We start from the raw sequence: 11,128 nt of genomic DNA, 5'->3' as shown, positions 1-11,128 counted from the left end.
TTTGGTGTGATTATGCTCTTGAAAACAGGTTTTTCAAGGGTTTAACTCCCATTAAATTTCTTTCAAGTGAAGTCGTAACCTTGTGTCGAGTCGTCAAAAGCAAAAAAAAAAAAAAAAAAATTTCGGATTCTGTTCACAGAGTATTGTTCATAGGCACTGTTCACGACTGTAGCAGTGTTTGCACAAGATGCAATAATATTAACTGTTCAAGTTATCAGCTTCACTAAGTTTTGATAGACATCCATTAACTAAATACTAGTGAGACGGCCTGTGCGTTGCGCAGGAGGACTAATATTTTCCGTGTTAATTGTTTTTTGTTGTATGAGTTTATTAGTATATATCTCTGTTATTATTTAATTCATGCGGATCATTAGGGAATTATAATTTTTGTTAAAAGTTAACTATTATGAAATATATAGAATGCATGAGAACAATACTATATAGAATGCATAAGGATAAATTAGAAAATTGTATAAGGTTATTTTGCATTTGGATCAGGACAATTAGAAAATTGTAAAGTAAATCATTCCCAAAGAGTATTAATCATTATTGACACAAAAAATAGGGGATCCTGAAAATCAATTAAACACTTGAACCATAGAACTTGACATTGTTAAAAATTAATCATCACATGTCACAGTAATAAAACCCATTTTTTAAAGTTACTAAAGCCAACAATAGTTTATTAATTGTTTCCTCAATAATTGTGCATTTATAGAACACTTAACAATTTTATTCTATGTCAACCCAACAATAATTTATTAATTATTTCCTCAATAATTGTGCATTTACAGAACATTTATCAATTTTATTTCATGTCACAGTAATAAAAGCCATTTTTAAAGTCACTAAAGCCAACAACAATTTATCAATTATTTCCTTGGTAATTTTGCATTTCCAGAACACTTCAAAAGCAAATAATTAACCACAAAAAATCAACTTTCATAAGTTTCACTTTTTATACCACCAATTATGAATTCAATCAACATGTCCGATAAATATACCAAAACTATAGCAGCTGTTAAAAAACAAACAAATAATTGATGAAAATAGTCCTAACATCCAATAACAATTGCAGGATAACCGCTTGACAAAAAAAATCACTGTGTATAGGGCAACTTTTCCTTTATATTGTTAGATATGTATATCTCTATTACTCACTAAGTTCAATAAATATAGGCCTATTTCTTTTTCCATTAATATTAGATCATTAATCCACAGTAAAAGACATGTATTATTACATTATTTTTCAAATTTAGAGTACTTTAATTTTCAAATGTAAGAAATAGTCTAATTAATGTTACATGTTTAAATAAATAATATAAAAAGATTAGCACACAATATCGCTTTTCAATTTACAGCAATTTAGAGCCATTAGAGAAAACAAATATGTTAAAATTTTTTATAATAATTATATATACACTAAACATGGATATATTAGTAAAATAACAAACTAATTATTCTTTTAAAAGGAAATAGACTCATAATGTAGCACACATAGAAGACAAAAGTAAGCTCATGTTTATAGAATGTATATATATAGAATGAAAAGTATAATAATAAAAATAAGGGAATTAAAATTTTTCCAATAATTATATAGACTAAATATGTATATATAGACTAATATATATCCTTCTAATTGTACGTTTGAAAAATCTATAGAATTAGAAACCATTTTTAGTTGAAACCTATGGCATCTTAATCGATTTTGCGTACTTATATGATGACAATATTGGACTTGTTATTTTTTCCCTCTGGCTCAAGAATTACAGCATAATCGCTTGACCAAAATGGAGCTATTCATTATCCAATTCTCCCTTTTATATATTTAGATATATATATATATATATATATATATATATATTGGAGAGCCTGAGAGAGATTTTCTTCTTTTTTTTTCTTTTTTTCTGGTTTTCTTGGTGAGGCGGCCGAGGTGGGTTGATATTGGAGAAGATAAAAGGGCATACGACAGAGCTCTAAAACAAGGCCTGCAGAATTACTTACAATAGAGAGCGTACAGGTACAGCTCTCTTTGGCAAGTCCTAGCCCCTGTAGCCCACATAGCACAATAATACAGCTAACAAGCCTCAGCCAGAGCCAGACCTTTTTATTGAAATATAATGCCAAGAGCCATCTTAATAATTGTTGTCTTTTTCCAGCAAAAGAGAATCAATGAAATAGCATCGGCAATTCTGACGCTTAACCGAATCTTCCTAAAGCCAGAGCCAGCCATATGACAAGAGACCAAAATGACGCTTGACAATTGCCCTCAAAGTTGCCCAAAATTACGTGATAACCGCTTGACCAAAATTACACTGTTCATAACCCAACTCCCGCTTTTATATAGTTAGATATTTTATGTGTCAAATAACGAAAGATTACCCATCTTTAAAATATTATCGACTTAATTCATATTAACTAAAATAACCATCAAGTGTATTATCATTCTAAAAATAAAAATTGGACTTGATTAATGATAATTATAACCGCCATAGCTTTCACCTCGTTCAAGCCGTTTCTAGGATTTCCAATTTTTTATCCCCCAACCCCTTCCAATAGTAGAAACATGACAAATTTTGCTAATTTTCCTTAATTAAATTCAAGTGGCAATTCTAAACTTTAATTCTTTGCTCATACTAAATTTCATAATGTACGTTAAGGTAATCTAAAGCATATTAAGGTAGGAAATTAGGACCAAAATAAGACGCAAAGAAAAACAGGTCCAAGTGAGAGCTCAAAGAAAGTAGTTCAACTCAATAAAAAATCCTCTAATAATCCCTGTCACTGAATCAGAAAGTAGTTTAACATTTTTTTTTTTTGGGCCTTCTCACGTTGGTAGTATGTTGGACTTTTGTATAATGAAGTTTCTATAAGTATATAGAAAATTGTAGCCTAATCCTAGAATTCGTGTATGGTGCTTGTAGTAATTTTTTATTTTTCTTTTTTTAAGAAAAAAAAATCATGAACAAAAATAAAACTATGACACCTTCATGGATAAAATATCTTGTTTTCGCATAATATTCATGATTCTATTCTCGTAATACTAAATTATAACCTTGGGTGGTTTTCTTTTTATTTACATTATGCCTCCAATTTATTTATGAAATTATAAACTTAAACATTAAATGGGTTAATGGATCAACTTGTGCTTGATCTAATTTGGACCTGTTTACTTGGCTGATTATTCAAGTTTGACTTGATTTTGACCCGAATTCGTAAAGACTAAATTTATACCCATTATTTTTATTTTAAATTCAAGTCGTATTTTCGAGTCATGTCAAGAATTGCCGCCCTAATCAAAATAAATGTCCCGGTCAAAATAATTGCGTCGCTCAAAGTGCACCACTGAATTCAAGAGTAATTGCAATTCCAATTGGAAAGAATTCAAAGCAATTACTCTAAATTAATAAATAACAAAATCCAGTCAAAATAAATGGCCTAGTCAAAATAATTGGGCAGCTCAATTCAACACCAATTGGAATTCCAAATTGAAAACGATCGCTTTATTTGAAATCAGGCTCACGCGTCCCGTGAGGGAGTCCAGACAACTTGAAATTGCCGACGCACAAAACAAGAAGAGAGGATTCGAGAATAAGAAAAAGGGTGACAGTGATTTAACAATAATTAACATGTTCTGGTGATAGCATATACTGATTCCAAACACTTGCTTAAACAATCTGAAATAACGGAAAAAGAATGAGAACTAAAGATAGAGCAGTAGTTGTCGATCTGACTTGACATTTCAATCCCCAGATGATGACAGTTTCCTTGATTTATAGATTACTAGGAGGAGATCACCGCGCAAATGCGCGGTGGACAGTTTTAAAATTTATGTGCCCAGTTATGCCTTGTTTACAAAATGCCTGCAACGCAACTAAGGATCAAAAAATGGGAAACTATGTCATTGAAAAGTACAATAATATACACAATAAATATAGATTGTTCATAGTCAAGGAATTCATAATATATAGATAAAACAATAAAATTAGTCTTGTAGAATCTCGAAACATGAACTTGAACTTCCATGATTCCGATAAATACATATTTTAACTTAACCAAAAACAAAAACTTTCTGTAGTTCGTACTCACCCCAGAAGTGTAATGAGCAATTTCGAAAGAAACTGCTGAAGAACCTGCCATGTATTATAACAAAAAAGAAAGTAAGATATAATCCATCGAAATTAGTTTACTGCTGTAAAACCAAGTTAAAAATAAATCAAGGGACTTGAATAATGCCAACAAGTACAGGACAAATTCAACAAGCATTTGCACTTTTGGTTACTAATACTCTCATAAAAAATTGTTACCCCTTGTAATTTTTAACCCATTTCACAAGCAAGAAACTTTTCTTTTTTCTTTTTTTTTTTGGTACAGTAGTTGCCAAAGTCAAGAAATGAAAAAATTCTTATAGGTAACCTAAAGTGTCTTGCTTGGTAACTCGAGTTCTCACCAAAGTGAAACTATTAGATGTGCCAGATCCTTGGAGATGGTATGCAAGTAAACTTTTCCACAACTTGATCATGCAGCTGTGCAATTTACACAAAATGCCAATGGAAGATAAGGTGAAAAAGGAAATAAAATCATGCAAACAAATAGGCCAAGAAGATCCTAAAATGTAAAAATGAAGCAGAAACTTCTCCAGAGACGATATCTTTATATTCTAATGACATACTCCAATCCAAAAGCCAAAATATATGCAACTCTAAATAATGTCATGTAATTCAGCTTTTATTCCCAATAAAGTTCATATTACTCTAGCATCAAGAATCTATAAAAATTTTCAGGTGTAAAGAAAAATAGTGAAGGCAATATTCATCTAAAAAATTGGTATTCAATTATGTTTCAGGGTTGCTCCTATTGAATATTCACAGGGTTTACATGGATTGTTGAGTTTTTGCAACAACTTATTTAATCAAACTTTTGATATCTATTCTATTCCCATAGAAAGAAGACACAAGCACATGTGACTATTAAAAATCCCTAAAATGGAACACAAAACTCTAAATATATAGGGAAGGAAAATAACAAAAAAGTTTCTATGAGTTGCTCTCCAATTTTTCATTTTTTGTAAAATCTCAAAATTAGTCCAACGTTGGTCATAAAGTTTTGCTAATCTCAATATTATTAAGAACATAGGTTTCAAAGCAGATTCATCAAGTTCACTATTCCCTGATTGTCACAGTCAGCATTAGTTTGTTAATCATCGTTAATTGGGACATACTTCACACATTTCACATGGTTTGAAATTAACTACTTCAACTGTTAACAGCCTGAGGTTTTAAGCCAAGCATTGAATAAGTTCTATAGATAGTATGCTTAGCAAAGCAATAATGACATTTCAGACTTTAATCAAACGATATTAATCCAAATCCAAAAAAAATAAAAGAAAATTACCTACAAAATACCTATGAAATACGTATAAAAGAAAATTACCTATGAAATAGCAAAGCAAGCCTATTGTCAATTTTTAAAAGAGATGCAGAGTACAACAATCATTATTAACTTCAATTAACTTCAAAGTCTTGAAAAAAAAGAAACACAGCCTCTGAAGATCTTTATCACAGTAAAGGTGAGTAAAAAGATAGTCTACCGTGGCACAAAAAGATAAGAATTAGTTTCTTCATCTCAATTATAACTAAGAAAGCACTTGTTCACTACACTATTACCTCATACGTTAAACCTTACACATTGACAAGCACAAATTGGAAACAGTGACAGATTTTCAAATGTATCAGATGAAATTCATATACGGTATTCAGCAAGCAAAGATAACACCATCTGTCAAATGCCACCCACAATTTGAACATCAGATGAACATTCAACACATGAATCGTACAATAAATGTCATCATGAAGACAAATGCAGTGTACAATAGAGAAGTGATGTCAGAAACAAACTATCTGATACCCATTCCATTCAGCATTTAAAGGCATGCCTAGGGTTGGAGGAAATATCATTGATGCTGAAGACCAGGGTGAGGCACTTGTCTGAGTAGCACCATGCAATAGAGCAGATCCACTAGTAACAAAACCCAAAGTATGGTCATTTCCTGCTACAAAAGTAGGATCAGGATTAGATGTACCCTAATAATAACATATTCATATAAAGAAAAGAACCTTTAAAGTTGCTTAGAAGAAAGAAGATTTCACAAAAAAAATGGCGACAACAGAAACAAGAGGAGAAATCTATTGAGAGAGCATAAAAACAAGTCTTACCAACATAAATCAAACAATAAAATAATGTCACCGATGAAATTTCCCCAAAGGGAACAAAATATTGTATATATATGTGGAAGCAAATTCTAGAGAAGTTTCTATGCATTATTTCCAATTTTTCTTTTTTCTAAAAATGTAAAATTGGGTCCAACATCAAAGGTCAAAGTTGTGAAGCACAGGGATACTATTTTCTGAACATATTTTTTCCAGCCAAAGATCTTGCCAAGTTTCTTTAGTAATTTAAAAGAGGAAAGATGGTATCTTCACAGTAGATAACATGGATTTTGCTTTTGAAACTACATTTATCTAATTCATATAACTATGTATCTCATGAATCATGAACTGATGAAAACATCTTCAAGGAAGTCAGTCATAATAATGATTTCACTCTGCAAGTCAAAACCACAAAATCAGAAAAATCGACTATGAAATAAAGATTTCATTATACAGCTTCCCAAATCTTGACATTACCAAGAATACCAAGTAGTTTAAATAACAAATTCATCATGTTCACCAGCCAAGGGAAAAAATGAAGATAGAGAAGAAAAAGATACTTGTATCTAATTTACTTTGACAAACACAATAAAACCTAAAACACAAAACACTGGAAGAAAGTTGCTCATTCTTCCAATCACTTTTACCTTTATCCTTTCTCTGACAAAAGTCTCAATAAACAAAAATAGGCTAAATTAGGTGAGAGAAACTGTTTATAGAAAAAGACTATGGTTTATAGTATAATAAATAGTATAACACAAATAAATATTACCAACTTTAACTACTTCTTCGAGATGTCAACTTCAAATCTTCATATTCCTTCCTGCAACAACAACCAATAATATACTCAGAAAAGTAACACCAAAAGAACAAAAAAAAGAGAGAAAAAAAAACATCGTCCATCAAATCCTAAATTGGGAGTGGAAGGGAAAAAAATTAAATCAGAATGATACAACAAAACTTATGTTTTCCCTTACCAGTTGTTTTTCATGGGTGGCCATTTTTCCTCCAAGAAAGGCAAAAATGGAAGAACAAAACACCAAAGAGGTATAAACAATTAAGTAAATAAATATCTAAAAGCTAGCTAATCTTCAATTATTCATCATCTCATACGATATTAAAAGTTTTTCTTCTAATTAAAAATTAAAAATCAATGATAAAACAGAAATGAAACTGAGATGAAAGGGGAAGAAAAGTACCATATATGCATTCTAGAAATTCACATCAGATAGTGGAGATGAAATATTGACCTTCCCCTTCCTCATTGTTTCACAAAAGGACACGAAGGAGATGGGGAAAAAGAGATTTGCTGCTTTTAGCCAAGAAAATAGAAATATCAGAAAAATGACAAAAAAAAACAGAAAACGAAGGAGATTTTGAACTGAAACAAAAAATCCCAACCAGGTCTTTGGTTTTGTTGTTGTCGATCAGAGAAAACGAAGGATAAGAGAGGAAAATGGACTTCAAAAGGGGGAAAAAACTTACAAAATAGCATGACGACGATGGAGAAAATCTCCAAATTTCATACATGCAACATCGCAATATCACAAAAGAAAAATAATTAGACGTGATTTTTTGAAGATCTAAGAAAATCACATCTGTTGATAACAAATCTCGGGAAAGAAAACGGCCATCGAACACAGAAAGATTGCATCCTTTTATCCTATCTTATTTATCCAACAGATACCTTGGTTAGAAAAGATTTATTACGGAGATATAAGGGAAAAAATCTGGAGAAAATGTACAAAAAAAGCAAAAAGAAAATCACAGAGAAAGTGTTCACCTTTAGAGAGCAATTTCCACATTTCTTCATGGTTTAGTTGATAGTCTGACCTCTCATCCTGTGACAAAAAATATGAAACTTATCAGAGAATGAGAGAAAATTTAATCAAGAGGGGAAAAATGTATACATAACAAAAATGGAAAAACGGTGGATTTGAGAGGAAGATGAAAACTCAAGAGAGAAGAAGAGGAGAGACCATGAGAAAGAAGCTTCTGGTACAACGGATTGATGGATTGAGTTGATTGATGTGGATTGACCAGCTCTGCCACTCTTCAGCCAACAGCTTTGTTGCAAAAGCCAAGAATTGAGGAATTGAGGGAGACCTCTCCCTTGCTAGTTTACCCGGTGGTCAAAGACCCGTACAAAAGGAAACAAAAGGATTGCTAAACGCCTGGGCAAGCAAATAAAAGAATTCACGCGTGAGAACGAACGACCATCAATTGGAAATTCGCACGGGCGGACGACCACCAATCAACCAATAGCAGCACGCCACGTCAGCAATCACAACCCAATTGAAAACAACGGCATTTCCCAGTAGACTTGCTCTGTTTGGATTGTAAATTATTTGAGATATTTTTACTGTAGCACTTTTTGTGATGTGATGTATGTGAGATTAAAAGGTAATTGGAAAGATAAAAAGGTGTGTTGGAAATTGTAATGGTGATGTAAGCAAATAAATTTTGGCAAATAATCCTCTATCCAAACAAACCTATATGTTAATGAATTAAAATCATGGTGAGTTGATTGTCAAAGAATCAACCTTTTGGGAGAATCTTCCAAGGTGATAAACAAAGATGTTGGAGATAGGGCTGTGCATCGAAATCGAAATCGGTAAATCGAAAGTTTGAAATCGAAATTTTTCAAAATTTTGACTTGAATTTTTCCAATCGAATTCGATTTCGAAATGGTCAATTCCGATTTCGAATTCGATACCGAATTGAATTCGGAATTCGGTGAATTCCGAATTCACCCAATTCCTTTTTTTTTTTTCTTTCTTGTTCAAAAATGGAAAAACCAGTAGCAGGGGAGATAATAAAGCATGAATCCAGTAGTAGGGGAGGAAAAAAAACAAGTAATCTGACAAACCACCATATTCCAAACAAAATTAACCCCAAATTGCTAAGCCAGTCATACACTCATCATATCATTTCCTATGGCTAGCGCAGATTCTAGATGTTGTCTCTGACTTGCAGCAGAATTCCATCAAGCGTCCAAGAAAAGAAACGTAAATGCGGACAAAATACGAGAGACAAGAGCAACAACTTGGAAGGATATCTCTACCTGTGGGTAAAATTATGATAATAATAATTATTAATGCTTACTAATTTGCAATCCAGCAAATGGATAATGATTGATAAAACGGCAGAGAAAATGCGGCAATTAAAGAATCCAATTCCGCATTACCAATCCAATGGGTTCAAAGCGTCAACCACCCAGGTGAGGAATGAGACGCCACACTACACTACAATAGTTGAAGATGAAGGCTGATGATGTCTGTCTCTGTCGGGCTTGAATGGCGTGAAGATGAAGGTGAAACTGAGGAAGTAGGAAGCTGAGGAGGAAATCACAGTGAGTCGGAGGCGGATGAAGGAAGGTGAGACAGTGAGTCAGGCGGTGGAGGCGGAGGAAGGAAGGGGAGAGACGATGAGGAAGAGACGGCAGAAGAGTACAAAAGTGTTAACAGATTAGGGTTTTTGCAATTTCAATTGTTAGATATATCATGTATATTGTTATTATGTTATATAATATATATTATATATGTATTGTTAAAAACTATTATATTATATATAAATATTATTATTCGAAATCGAAAACAAATTTCTGAATTCGAATTCCTATTTCGAATTCTCCAATTCGAAATTACCGATTTCAAAAATTATATTTTCGAATTCGACCTGATTTTAACCAATTCGAAATCGGAATTACCGAATTCAACTCCGAATCACCGAAATTCCGAATTCGAAATTTCAAATTCAATTCGAAATCGGTCTCGAAATCGAAATTTTTCGACTTTGCACATCCCTAGTTGAAGAGCAGCTTTGGTATATATTCTCTTAGCTGGATCATATTCAAGCATCTTCTGCATCAATAAAGGCAAAGGAATATAAATCCTACTGACTTTCAGCAGATTAATATTGAAAATCCCACCTTAAGAATTTCTAGCTCAAAGTAAAAAACTTAAAATTAATATTGAAAATCCCACCTTAACAATTCTGTGCACAGAATACACACATAAATCATAACATTTGATAGAAGAAGAAGTCAATTTCACACCATCTCTGACAGCTTGCTCTTAATAATTTTTCTTTCCCCGGAGGCCCATTTTTTCCTTCACCCGGAGCCCCCAGTTCTTTCAGGGGAAGGGAGAATGGGCAAAAAAAAAAAATTGAAAAGGAGATGAATAAGAAAAGAGGGCCCGAACAACATGTGGATATTGATTTATAAATTTACAAAAAAAAGTATAAAACATACCAAAAATCATGAGGTAATCACAGAGCATTTTTTTCTTTTTAAATTAGGTCCCATGACCCCATTTATTACCAAATATCAAGAATACACGACAAAGAGTGGGGACCGAACACTTTGATCAATGACAACTTTGATCAACCGCTCACTTTTCTTGATGTCATCAAGGCAAGGAGAGAGAGACACCACTATGGCTCAAAACAAACCAGCAGATAAGAGAGAAAGAAGCTATACAAATCTTCTTGAGATTCAGATTCCACCAACCCCCAACCCAGATACCAGTTTACTTTACTACTATAGCCAATCTAAAACTCAAGAAATATTTATCATACTCGAAAAATTTAGGCTTCAGGATCCTAAATGTGACAGGGAATTTCCTTTTATGTCTGTCAAATGATACACTAAAACTTATGTGTCACTCAAGATTTTGGATTATTATTCTGACCAAAAGTCAAGTTACGCTGTTTTAAAGGCAAAAACAAATATCTATATCTGAATACATCATCTCCACAACAAAGAAGGAGATAAACACATCAAGTAGAAAAAGAAGCCCAGCAAAGAGTTCTAATGTATTTTGACAAATAAAAAAAGAAAAATACATAGATATCAATAGCTAATAACTCTGTCCATCTCAGTAGTTGTATGATCTAGCCTATGGCTTTAACAAAGC

At 32.5% G+C, this 11,128-nt stretch overlaps 1 long non-coding RNA gene across 15 annotated transcripts; it reads right to left on the bottom strand.

Annotated features, from left to right (window-relative positions):
- Positions 1-3,604: 3,604 nt before the first annotated feature.
- On the bottom strand, positions 3,605-10,418 carry LOC113732546 (uncharacterized). 15 transcript variants are annotated; one of them, XR_011840830.1, is made up of 7 exons: positions 10,196-10,417; positions 8,189-10,072; positions 7,993-8,050; positions 6,982-7,032; positions 4,451-6,049; positions 4,090-4,133; positions 3,605-3,874 (listed from the first exon to the last, which is right to left on the bottom strand). It is a non-coding gene; the product is annotated as an uncharacterized lncRNA (long non-coding RNA). The 15 variants fall into 15 exon arrangements; XR_011840831.1 differs by lacking the exon at positions 3,605-3,874 and having other exon boundaries at positions 3,880-4,133; positions 4,451-4,526; positions 5,434-6,049; positions 10,196-10,414; XR_011840835.1 differs by lacking the exon at positions 3,605-3,874 and having other exon boundaries at positions 3,880-4,133; positions 4,451-4,526; positions 5,908-6,049; positions 10,196-10,411.
- Positions 10,419-11,128: the final 710 nt, after the last annotated feature.

This window comes from Coffea arabica, chromosome 2e (assembly GCF_036785885.1).
Source record: "Coffea arabica cultivar ET-39 chromosome 2e, Coffea Arabica ET-39 HiFi, whole genome shotgun sequence".
Lineage (NCBI taxonomy): Eukaryota > Viridiplantae > Streptophyta > Magnoliopsida > Gentianales > Rubiaceae > Coffea > Coffea arabica.
This window is presented reverse-complemented; position numbering and strand designations above follow the sequence as displayed.